The sequence below is a fragment of the Lutjanus erythropterus genome, chromosome 13, assembly GCF_056507025.1.
Source record: "Lutjanus erythropterus isolate fLutEry1 chromosome 13, fLutEry1.hap2, whole genome shotgun sequence".
NCBI classification, from domain to species: Eukaryota; Metazoa; Chordata; class Actinopteri; order Lutjaniformes; family Lutjanidae; genus Lutjanus; species Lutjanus erythropterus.
Window position 1 is genome coordinate 31,775,583 of NC_139329.1, and position 12,184 is coordinate 31,787,766.

Consider the following 12,184-nt stretch of genomic DNA (forward strand, 5'->3'; position numbering starts at 1 on the left):
CTTTTACAGGAAAGGAGACAGTTGACAGAGACACCAAGCTTGCTCAAATGTTCAGTCAGTGAGCTTTAGTAGTGCTGGGAGATGGATTTGTGGACAGAGCCAGGCAAGCTGTTATCCTTTCTGGCCTTTGTGTTCAGCTAAGCTGACCAGCTGCTGGACGTGGCATCATATTTAGCTAACAGATATGAGTGTGGTATCAATCTTCTTATCAAACTCTCTGCTGGAAAGCCAAAAGCAAATTTAAAACAAACGTCAAACTGTTCATTCAATTCCTCTTGTTCTTCTTCAACTTCTGCTTAATGTTCCGCTGTAACACAAACAAAAGTCAGCAACCACGAGGGCTGTCGGGTTGTCTTGATGTAGCTCTAAATTCAGTGCCGACTGTGAAGTTAAACTGAGCATTTGACAGTTCAGCGGGCTGGGTCATGACAGAAAGATCTGTACCGAAAACAGTCTCGATATAGCTCACGTCTTTATGCTGCTTGTCAGCGTTACTCAAACAGAGAAAGAAGGAGGAGAAATACTGAGCCTATCTGAGTGAAAACAGAAAAGATATTTTCAGTCTCTCTGAGTCTTTATAACAGAGTTATCCTGTGGTGAGGATTAGGGATTGTGCGACGATGGTCAGGATGTTGGGTAGTGGGTGGAGGCTGGTTGCAGGACTGTGGACATCCAGAGGCATTCCTTGCAATGCTGCGGGCGTGGATTCACACACAGGTCTACCACTACCACAATCTATTAGTTTGTTTGTGTTATTGTGAGACTTTGGTGAATCTGAACTATCCTTTTGAAACACCAAAGTCACACAATAACACAAATTAACAGACTGAGGCAGCAACTTCTGTTTTCTGCAATTAAAAGTGGTAAAAAACATTCTAAATAAAGTGTACACTTAAACTGATACTGACCTTTAAAGTGGCTAAAACACCCTTTACTGCTGTTTCTGTACACAGTAGTTCATTGCTTAGCTACTATAGCTAATACACTGACTATTGATAAGTGCCTCATACAACCCTGACTCCAAATAATCCAAACTGTCCCTTTAAAGTGAAATACAGTGAAATATGGGAGGTCAGAGGAGCAGAGAGTGGTAGCAGGTGCACACAGCGCTGTAGGGAGGATGCTGGATGACTGACAGCTGTATCAAAGTGTGGATGTTGTCGTAGTGATGATGAGGATGGGGTGAGACCGGGGTGAGAAGTTGATGTGACTCAGCCCTCACAGCCACATCCTTTGGCATCTTTAGGACGGACGGATGAAAGGAGCGACTCATCGTGTGGTCAGCTGACTCACCATATAGGAACGGATACTGGGAAAATGAAGCACGTGCTGGATGATGGGGGCTGGGATTATGTATCCATCTGTGTGAGTGCACCCTGCCTTTGGTGTTTGACAGAGGCACAATTATTCCGTTTCCTGTCACAGCAGAGGAATGCAGGGTGAGATTCCTGCTCTGTGAGTCGTGCCCTCTCACCTGCCATCACCATACGGATACTATTTCATCCTTCCCTTTCCCCCTCAGCCGGGGAATTCCTCCAGTTTGTGTGGTTTCACTCACGGAGGAAGTTGCAGAGTTTGTTCTGTTAATGTGCTGTTCTGGTAATAATTGAATACTTCGAGCTATGGTTGGTTTAACAAAACTGTTTCTGTTTTCTCTACACACAATTTCCTTTGCTCATTTAAAGGATATATATTACAGAAACTTCCTCACTTGCAGATCCTATTTTAATTGTTTGGTAACAGTGGTAATTAGGGTTAGGACCTGATTTAGAGAAATTCAATGCTAATACTAATTCAATATTCCTTTCCTAACTGACAATAGGAAATGTGTATTAAACAAACATCCTAACTTCCCCAAATTTTTAATAAACTTTCCTAACTTTAGGATAACCTTTAAGCTGTCCTAACTTTCATTTTTCACCTATAACAGTAGCTTACTTACTAACTAGCTAACAGTAGCTAACTGTAGTCTTAACTACCACTAGCTAATGATAGTGTTTGCTAATGGTAGTTAATGGTAATGTTTGCTAACACTAGCAAACACAGTGTTCATTAACAGTAGCTAACGATAGTGTTTGGTAATAGTTGCTAATGGTAGTGTTAGCTAAAAATACAGTAGTATTAACTATTTAGTTTAACCCATACAACTTTTGTTTTATTGCCTCTACTTTTCCACCTGTAGCACCTAACTTACTAAGTACCTAATGGTAACAGTAGTGTTGACTAACAGTAGTGTTAAACTAGGTTATGCAATATAGTTTTGGTATCATTGAGAAATAATTTCATAATAGTCTTTCATCATGTTGTAAATATGCTGAAAGTGGTCTGAGACGGAACTAGACTTCTGCACCTCCTCTTGGCTCTGTTTTCAGCCTTTAAAGAATTTGGCCTGTGACAGTAGACTTAAACTAATTACAGGTCATATAGAGAATGGGCGTTCCTATTGGCTGTTCTACATGTGCAGCTGTGCTTGCGTGTTCCATCAGTGAGACCCTGAATCAATGATGGAAATTCCAGCTGAAAAGTCGCTATAAAACGGAATTATCAGATAGAAAAGCTCAAAAAGAGCCCAGCTAATCAGCAACATGGTTAGCCCAGGAGTTTTTCAGCTCACAAGGTTACTTTTGACACTCATTCATGTCTATGGCGGGTCTTTTGCAGAAGGCAGAGAAGAACATTTGGAGCTGAGACACAGAGCCAATAGACAGCTGCTCAGAGCCGGGGAGCTCTGCAGGAGAGGGTCGGTGGCAGACTGGAGCTTCTGGAGGAGCAGACACCCTCTTTTATTGGCAGGAGGAGAGCTCAGAGTGTATGTTTCAAACTGTTGTGTTTAAAAAGCTGATTTATTTTAACTCCTGCATCTCAGCCTCTCTGCAGCAGTGACCGACAAAGAAATCACGGATGTGCAGACCAGCCAGAGAAGAGCTCAGTGTTTGTTTTTTAAAAGTTTTGGATTAAAAGTAGATTTATCTCAATGTTTGCTTTAAATCCGGTGTCCAGCAGCACCATGGAAGAGCCATCCACGCTGTTTACAGTGAGATAATTAGTCTCTGTCTGTGTTGACTGCAGACTGGAGGACAAATGTATTTGAAAGTCACCTCGAGAGAGTAAAGAGAGGAGGGATGTAAAGGACAGAAATGACTTCTCTGGTGAGCACTGAGACACAAATACGCACATAGAGCTTTGATACTGGCATTTTTGGCCACGCTGAGTCAAACTGTGCCATACTGATTTGCATAAGCGAGCCCGACTTGCCTCCAACGGGATGCAGTCACATCTCACTGACCGCAGGCAAACCATGATGAGCCTCCTTTTCTCTCCCTCAAAGAAGTGAGTGCTGTGATTCTCAGTTCATTTGTCATTTTTTAAAAGTCTCTTCATGTTCAGCTCACAGTACTTTTCGCTTCTAACTGAATCTCTTATGTTTAGAAATGTAGTCTGTCTCCTGTGTCGCTGTTTGTACTTTCAGGTATCTGCTCTATTACACACAGCTGATGTGTACTGGTCCATGCTTGTTCACGATTGCCTCGGTTAACTGTTGCATCTGTGCATGAAGCCTGTACTTCTTGTCTGGTAGGAGGGGATCAGGATGGAGAAAACAAAATCTAACACTGCTAAACAGTAGCTAACAGTGGCGTTAGTGTTTCCTAACATGTTAAAGCTCTTTTATCGCTTTTAGTTATCACGGTTGTAAAAGACTCACTACAGATGTTACCAACACTTCTAACTCATCTGTCTTGAAGTAACATGCCCAAAGTTGTTTTTGCTCCAGTTTTTGTACGTATGTTTAGAAAAACAAGTTTCTCTGTGAGAAGAGAAATTAACTGCTAGTTGCCTGGTAACAGACATCAAAGTTGATAAGCGATGTTGGATTGAGTATTTAGGATTTCCAAACCTAACATAAGAAAGGGAGAGGAAGATAAGATAGGATTCCTTGGTAAGGGTTTGCTTCTTTAATACCAAATTGGGAAAAATCCAATCTTACACTCTTCCTATCTCGAGACTTCAGATAGAAAGTTTCTGTAATACGGCTTAGCATTTAATCCAAGGAAAAATACTGCTGTATTTGTGGTGTTTTCACAGCATGTTAGTGCTGTTCATGCACAAACATGGAGGAAATAAATCTGGAGGATCATGTGGGTGAAGTGTGTAAATGGAGTAATTGCTTGGTTGTGTTGGCGAGAGCAAGGATGCTTTGTCATGCTGGGTGTGTAATATTAGTGTGAGAGTGAGCTGCTACTGTAAATTTTATTTCCTGCATGGTTAATTATTAAGGCTTGAAAAACACCCCTATCTTCCCTGCTTGCATCTTTATAACTTACTGTAAATATAGACATTAATACGATCCATCTGTGTCTATCTGCGTCTCTGTGTGTGTGTGTGTGTGTGTGTGTTTCTGTGTGTGTGTGTGGGAGCCCATGTTGACTCACAGTTACAATAATGACTCTGGCAGAGCAGTGGATGAACAGCTCACACTGACTGTAAAGAGCAGAGAGAGCAGAGAGAGAGAGGAGAGGGGGCTGTGCTCTCCCTGGCATCTCCATCTCATAAGTCCTCTGACGCTCAGTGCATTCATACACACACACACACACACACACACACACACACACACACACACACACACACACACACTGATAGAGAGAGGAGACAACCCCGAGGACTTCAGCACCTACAGTACGGTACAGTACGGTGCAGTGTGGGACAGGACCAGCTGTCAGTCGGAGCAGCAAGTGAACATTTCTCCAGGGAGGAAATAAGGCATCGTGTGGTAGGTGACGGATCATTTGCAACAGGTTAGTGTTTATCCCTCTCCTCATGCATGTGCTCATATTTTTTGGTTGTTCGGTATTATAAAGACAAAAACAAAATGCTGTTTTGCTACTATTTTTCAACTTACAAATGACAATTAATTTTAATGGGGTGTTACTGAAAGTGATGTAGCAGTTTCACTTTCAGTCTATTTTTGAACCACTGTCAGTCACCTGTAGCCATGACGAATGACTGGTTTGTCGTGTCTTCCTCTTCCTCTTCATGTCTGGTTTGGTTCTATTTTTTTTTTTTTTTTTTTTTTTTTTTTTAGCTGAGTAGCATTTACTTAAAAAAACTAAACAACTCTGCCATGAAGAACATGAACAAGTTTGTGCTGATGGTGAGAGGAACTTAAAGAGACAGTTCACCCGAAAATCAAAAAAATGTATTTTTCCATCTAGATTGTTGAATTGCTGAGTTTTGGGGGTATCAGATGTAGAGATGTACGTACAATGGAACCTCAGATGTCTTAAGAAACCTATAGGGCGTCGTGTCTCAGCCTTGCTTCCAATTTTGCCCATTGGCCACTTGCAGTATTGCAGTGAAAAATCCTCCTGCGGCCCATAAGCCAGCTCAAACCGCAAAAAAAAATGTTAATTCTAACTCTTTAAAATTTTTAATTTTTTGAATCCATGGAGGTTTTAATTTGTGAAACCATATCAAATTGCAGTGTGCGATGTAAACATTAATGATGTCCTCCTTGGCTGAGGGGTAACCATAAACCTTACTTTAAAGTTTGCGGGTTTAAAAAGTGAAGCAAATGCGGAAGTACCTTAAACCTGCATTCTTTCTAAAGGCCAGCAAGGGGCGACGTGACCCTACTTCGCACTTGATTTATGACCTGAGTAAACAGTGTCCTAATGAGTTTATAGTTGCAATTTCCAGGTTCATGTATTCTTTAATACAGCATGATGTTGATTTTTAAACTTGTGGTCCTATTTAGCGCAAAATAGAAGATAAAACAGGGTATGCTTTTGGGTGGGGCTACCATGTGACTGACAGGTCATTCTCAATCAAACTGTCCACCCTCTCATCGGTACAGTGCTCTGCCCTGGTAGCTCAGTTGGTAGACCGCAGGCTTGATATACTGAGTTACTATCTAGTGATCTCACATGCACTGATAAAAGCATTAGATGTTGTCCTTCTGTTTCTCAAAGAAACACTTTGTCTCTGTCTGTACTCTCAGAAAAATGTGATGCCACTTAGTTTGTGTGATTGATATTCAAGGTTCAGCTTCCTTTATACTCTTAGATACATCTGTATCCACACAGCTCTTCTTATCTTTATTTTGCTCTCTTGGTCTCATATCTAAATGATGCATAATGTGAGTGCCAGGTGACCACACCTGGATCCTGTCCTACATTGGTGCGGGTATATATAGCTACAGAGCCACACTGCCTGCGAACCTCATTCTGTCATTTAAATCCTTCGTGTGATGACGTCTTCCTTTGTCTGCACAGTCACTGATCTCGAGCAAGGCGATAAAAGGTCCAGACTAATTAACGGCAGACTGGCAAGTTGCTAAAATCCCCTCGTTACTCACCCTCCAACATCAAACATGGTGACATTTATTTCCATATTCTGACAAGAGTTTCTGTTTCTCTTACGCGCTTGTCTTCATACATAACCATCACCATGCTGAGACAGATATATATATGTTTTCATAACCAGGAGACTGTCCACCAGTGCTTGTACGTCCTCTTCAAAATGTAAAGGCCCAGAAATATTTTAGCTATGAGTCATCTGTCACAAGGTTGATTGGTTTAAGTAAAGGAAGCAGAGTTGATGTCTTGTGCACATGACACACATCTCAGTTTAAGTGCTGACATCATAGAGGGTATACGGACAAGGAAGTGGACCTACAGTTCAGTGTCCTTTCGTTGGTGACAGTCTGGGATGGGTTTCCTCCATTTGGCCAAATGCCCAGAGCCTTACTGGGTTTCTGATCCAAACAGGGTGCTGTAGATTGCTATCACACTTCTCTTAAAGGGCAACTTTATCCTTGTTGTTCCTTGTGTTTTTCAAATGGAAACTCCCACTCAGCTGTTAGAAAAAAGTGGTGATGTACGTTACAGCACTGATGCCCTCCCCTCCGCCATTTAGGTTTATATGAAGAAACGGCATCATGCAGAAACCTACGTCAGGTCAAAACGTTTGCACGTCTGTATTTCAACCAAAATTTGATTGTTCTGATTTTAATGCATGAAAAAAACTACTGTGAAGCTACAGACTTTCATAAAAATCTCAGATGATGGACATAAAGCTAGAAGCACTGAATTTGATCAATGTACTGTTTATCAGACTACAAATAAGACAGTTTAGGTTGGAAAACTAATAGATGCCACAGGCTCACTGATAACTTAACAAAAACACAACTTTGTTGAGGAAGTTGTATCCTATTGTATCCTGGTTTTCACTTTTCTGGTGATTTAGAGGTTCATGATGGAGAGGAAGCTTTAATGTTACTTGTTTTTATGTGTGCAGTTAAAAGTACAGCTAATGTTTATGGTCCTATTAGCTAATCCCTGCTCCCCCGCTCAGCCTATAAACCTCCTCTTCCTAGCAGTCCTAAGCTAACTGGCTAACAGCACCTAACAGCACCGTTAGCAGCAAAGAGAGGCCAGCAAAACATTTTTTCTCCATAAAATATGATCCAGATTTCTTCTTCTGACTGGTATCAGATTTCCAGTAAACTGTGGAGGTGTGTTTCCCAAATGTTGAACTACTCCTTTAACCTGAAGGAAGCAAGACCTCTTTGATGATGCTAATATGTGTCTGCATGTCACATCTGTCTGCAGAAAAGACTTTTCATCGGGAGTAAATCATCTCAGAATGAACCATCAGTGCTTTTTTTAGCAAAGTAAAAGAGCAGTTTTAGAGGGCAAATACTCGAAACAATCAGTTTAAGTTCCCCTCACCTGCTGAACTTCAAACTGATCCAATTCATCAGTCAGGAACCTTAAAGTCAATTCTGCTTCGCTTGAGTTAACAAGCCTCTGTGTTCGTGTCAAGATGAATCAGAAACCTTTCGACTAGGTTCACTCCCTCCTTCCTTCCTCATGTCTCTGCCTCATGAGCACATGATTGCACACATTCATGGGGTTATACCTTCCACCATTAAGGATAATTGCCCCTGCTTTGCCCTAGGTGTGAACCCACTTAGGCACGCTGAGGAGCATTCAGTCTGATCCGAACATAAAGTTGCAACAGGAGACAGACCACCTTCAGCAGGAGTTCAGGGGAACGTTACGCTACAATCACTATAACCTCCTCCTCTTCCTCCTCCTCCATGAGGCAGAGTCTCCACTGACTTCTGCTCTTCATATCCGAGTGATGTCTGACTGACTCACTCCCGCTCTGAATTCTTGGGTGCTTGATGACTCCAAACAAAAATATTGGAGTGATGCCTCCCAGGGTCTCACTCATTTAGCTGTGGCTCAGTCATCGTCCCAGTTTGTTGATGCAGAGCATTTACCATCAAACCCAGAGGAGGGTAGAATTTAATTTCCTTTCTCTTAACTCGTCCAGCGTTGTTTTTCTTGTGATGTGGCAGGATTGAACTGCGACAAATCTTCTCCTTGAATGAAACCGTGCTTCTTCTTTTTTTTGTCCTCGTGTGTTGTATTTTTATATTTGTTTAGATGAGATTTGGCCCGTGGATGTGGTAAAATGAAGGGGAAGAGGAGGTGTGATGAACAGTGTGTCATATGATAAACCTTCACCCCCTTCAGCTCCTGAAAATGAAGCCATCTGGGAACAAACATGAGTCATAGTTCCTGCTAGACCTGATACCTTTATGTATATTGTCAACAGTGTCCTGGTTATTTCTATAGCTCAGGACCTGATTATTAAACCGTTATGCATGTTTTTATCCACTTCTTGCTTCTCTTCCAGTCTACCTGCTGTTGTTTCTTTGACACATCTGTTGTTTTCTGTCACATTTGTTTACATTAAGGCAGTAATTTGTGCCATAACACATTTTTTGACCAGTTTTAACCTTACAGACTAACCTGAATGGAGGATTTTTGTCCTTGTAAGATGGTGACTGATACTGCGCTGGTGTTTATCCTGCTTCTGTATCAATTTACACTCAGTTTGTCCTTTTTTCAAGCACTTTCTACTTTTAAAAGAATAGTTTGACATTTTGGAAAACATACTTCTTTGCTTTTATGCAGAGAGCTTCATATTTATTTTAAATATGAAGCTAGAGCTAGCAGTCAGCTAGCTCAGCTAAGCACAAAGGCTGGATACACAGAGAAACAGTTAGTTTGTCTCTGTCCAAAGATGAAAAAGTCTACCTTTAGAGGTGCTGGTAGGTGGACATAATGACATGCAGACAGAACCAGGCTAGCAGTTTCTCCCAGTCAGTGGCCAGTTAGCTTAGCTTAGCATGAAGACTGGAAGCAGAGGGAAACAGCTAGCCTGGGTTTATCCAAAGGTTACAAAATCCACCTACCAGTGCCTAGTGCTTAATAATTAATGTGTATCTTGATAGATTAATTGGTGCAGCCAGCAGCCGGTTAGCTAAACTTAGCATAAAGGCAAAGGGAGAAAGCTAACCTGGCTCTGTCCAAAGCTAACAATTTGTTTTAATCTGTGCATGGCGTAAAATTTAAAAATACCATGTTGTGGATTTAGTGAGCTTTAGAAGTGATGATAGGTGGATACATTCCAACAGAATCAAGTGGCTTAGCTTAGCAAAAGACTGGAAGTAAGGGGAAACAGCTAGCATAGCTGTATCCAAAGGTTATACAATCCACATATAAAGCTTAATAATTAACATATATCTTGTTTGGTTAATTTGTACCAAAATCAAATTATAAAAACTTCAAGTTATACCAGTGGCTGTAGCTTCATTACATTTGCATGTAGACATGAGTGTGGTATCAATCTTCTCCTGAAACTTTAAGCAAAAAGGCCAAACTATTCCTTTAAAAATATCCTTATCAGTGCTAACATATAATCTCAAACTTTTCTCCAGAGGTATCCTGATGTGCACGTCAGTCTGAAACCTGATTAGACCTGATATGTTTTACTGTGATGTCTGTTTATAATTAGCTTGTCAGAGAACTGTGATGCTGCCTGCTGACCCAGTTGGGTGGAGTAGCAGGAGACACCTGGGGGTTTCCTCCAAGCTTTGCTGACGCTGTCCCTACAAAAACATCCCTTTGAACTACATGAGTGAATTTTGTTCCACCGCTGGGTCACTGGTTTGGCTCGGGCTTTTCAATGTAACCACACCCTCTGCTGTTCGTTTGTAGAATGGGCCACCGTGCAGCGAGAGGAGCAAACACAGGACAGCTGCACTCTTCAAACAACAACTTTTGACCCACATCTGCGCCCAGTTAGCAGCATGAGACTCCATATAACACAGTGTCAAAGAAGGTTCTCCTTTTCCGTATCCAGCATGTCTTGTATTGTATGTTTTGATCACAATAGTGCACAATAATGTCTATCAAGTGAGAAGACTTGTTGATTTAAGTTAACTGCACTCAGAAACTGATTTCATTTGGTGACGTAGATGTTTGTACCCAGTCTCTAGCACCATATGAAATCAGTGTTTTGGGACGTGGACTATCAGCATGTACAGACGTTGTACATGAATAAACTGAAATATGAGATGTTCATGTAATGCCAAAAAAGTAGGTCACATTTGTATAAATTACTGTACTCGCCTGCTTCATTCGCTAACCGGTCACAGCTGCCGTCCTGCTTCTTGTTAAATCTTTTGTTCCCTCTCTGTGTCTCCCAGAACACACATGTATTATCAGTTAGCCTTGTTTTTTAATGCATATTGAGTGTATCATAACATATAGTGGCAATTATGAGATAATATTAATTGCAAAAACAAAATAAGATTCACAAAGTCAGACTTTTTTTTTCCCCATTTGTCTGTTGAGTTGGTTTGCATCACTTATGTTTCTGTTGAGTGTTTTTTCTCTGTTTTGTGTTATCTGTCATCATTCATTCATTCTTAATTTCACTCATTTCTATGTTTGTTGCGCTCTTTTGATTGTTTTTATATTTTAGGTTGAGTGTACCTTTTTTAAATCATATTCATGTGTTGTATTTTTATGTTCAAGACACCAGGAATAGTGAGCTTTGGTGTGTTGTCTTTCAATTCAGCTTTTTCATCTGTAAGTCGAAGAACTCAGTCTGTCTTATTTCAAAAAGCTGTAGTCTCACTTTAAAGGCTGACTCTCTGTCTGAGGTCTGGTGACAACGACTACTAAGCTTTTCAATCCCCCTCATCACGTTTTTTTCTCTATACAGTATTTTTTTTTTCCCCAGCTGATTATAAACTGTACGATGATCTGTTGTACTACTGTACTGTTAACATTTTGTCAAAACAAATGTTTATAAGTGACAGCTACTTTAAACATTTTTTAGGCCATTAAAAGTTGTTATACATATTTATAAAATGCTAAAATTAACCTGTGTCAGAATCAGGTTTAGGTTTACACTCGCAAGAAATTTGTATTGGTGTTTTAGTGCATAACAATAAACATATTAAGAAGGAAAATATAACCCAATAATTTATTCATTATTTATATTTTCAGCTTTTCTAACTGACTTGGCATTACAATAATTTTGTATAACTCAACTGTGAAATAATAATTCAACTGTCAATATATGCAGCATTATTATTTAAAGTGCAATATATTGAAGCATGATGCACACACTTGTACGTAATTCATACTTACTTTCTATCTCTAGTATAGTATTTATTCTACATATACTGCTTTTTTGATAATAAGATACATTTTACATACTTCTCATTTATATATTTTTGTTATATTATTGTTGTTTTGTAGAAGAATGCACATATTTTTATGCTTATTATTATTGCATTGTATTATCGTATGTGAAATTATATTAGATTAGATGTTGTGTCCACAGTAAATGTCACATATGAAATAATTTAATGGAAATAAATCTTTGTGCAGCTACCTCAAATGTCCCTGGTCTCCTTTCTCACACTCACCGGAGCTCAGTCAACTGGAGAAAATTGCTTTTTATCTTCTGAGCTTTCAAGGTTTTCTAACTTCAGCTGAAATAAATTGAAGTGGCTGGATTTAACCCATCTGCCTCATTTAACCCGACTCAGTTCTTTAAAACATATTTATGCAAGAAATGTTTTAAAGTGTCGTCGGCTGCTGGATTTAATGAAACAAATAAATAACAGTAAAAATACAGTCAAGTTTAGAAGTTCCCTTCTTGAACTTGAAAACAGTTTCACCACAAAGTTCGTTCAGCCGTTGTGCAGAGTTGTGCACACAGTCTTCATTACAACATAGAGATTGCCCACTTGTCATAGAACCGTTTTTTTCTATGCTGGTCATAAGTATGAAGGTGCAGTACACGTCTTCTTGTC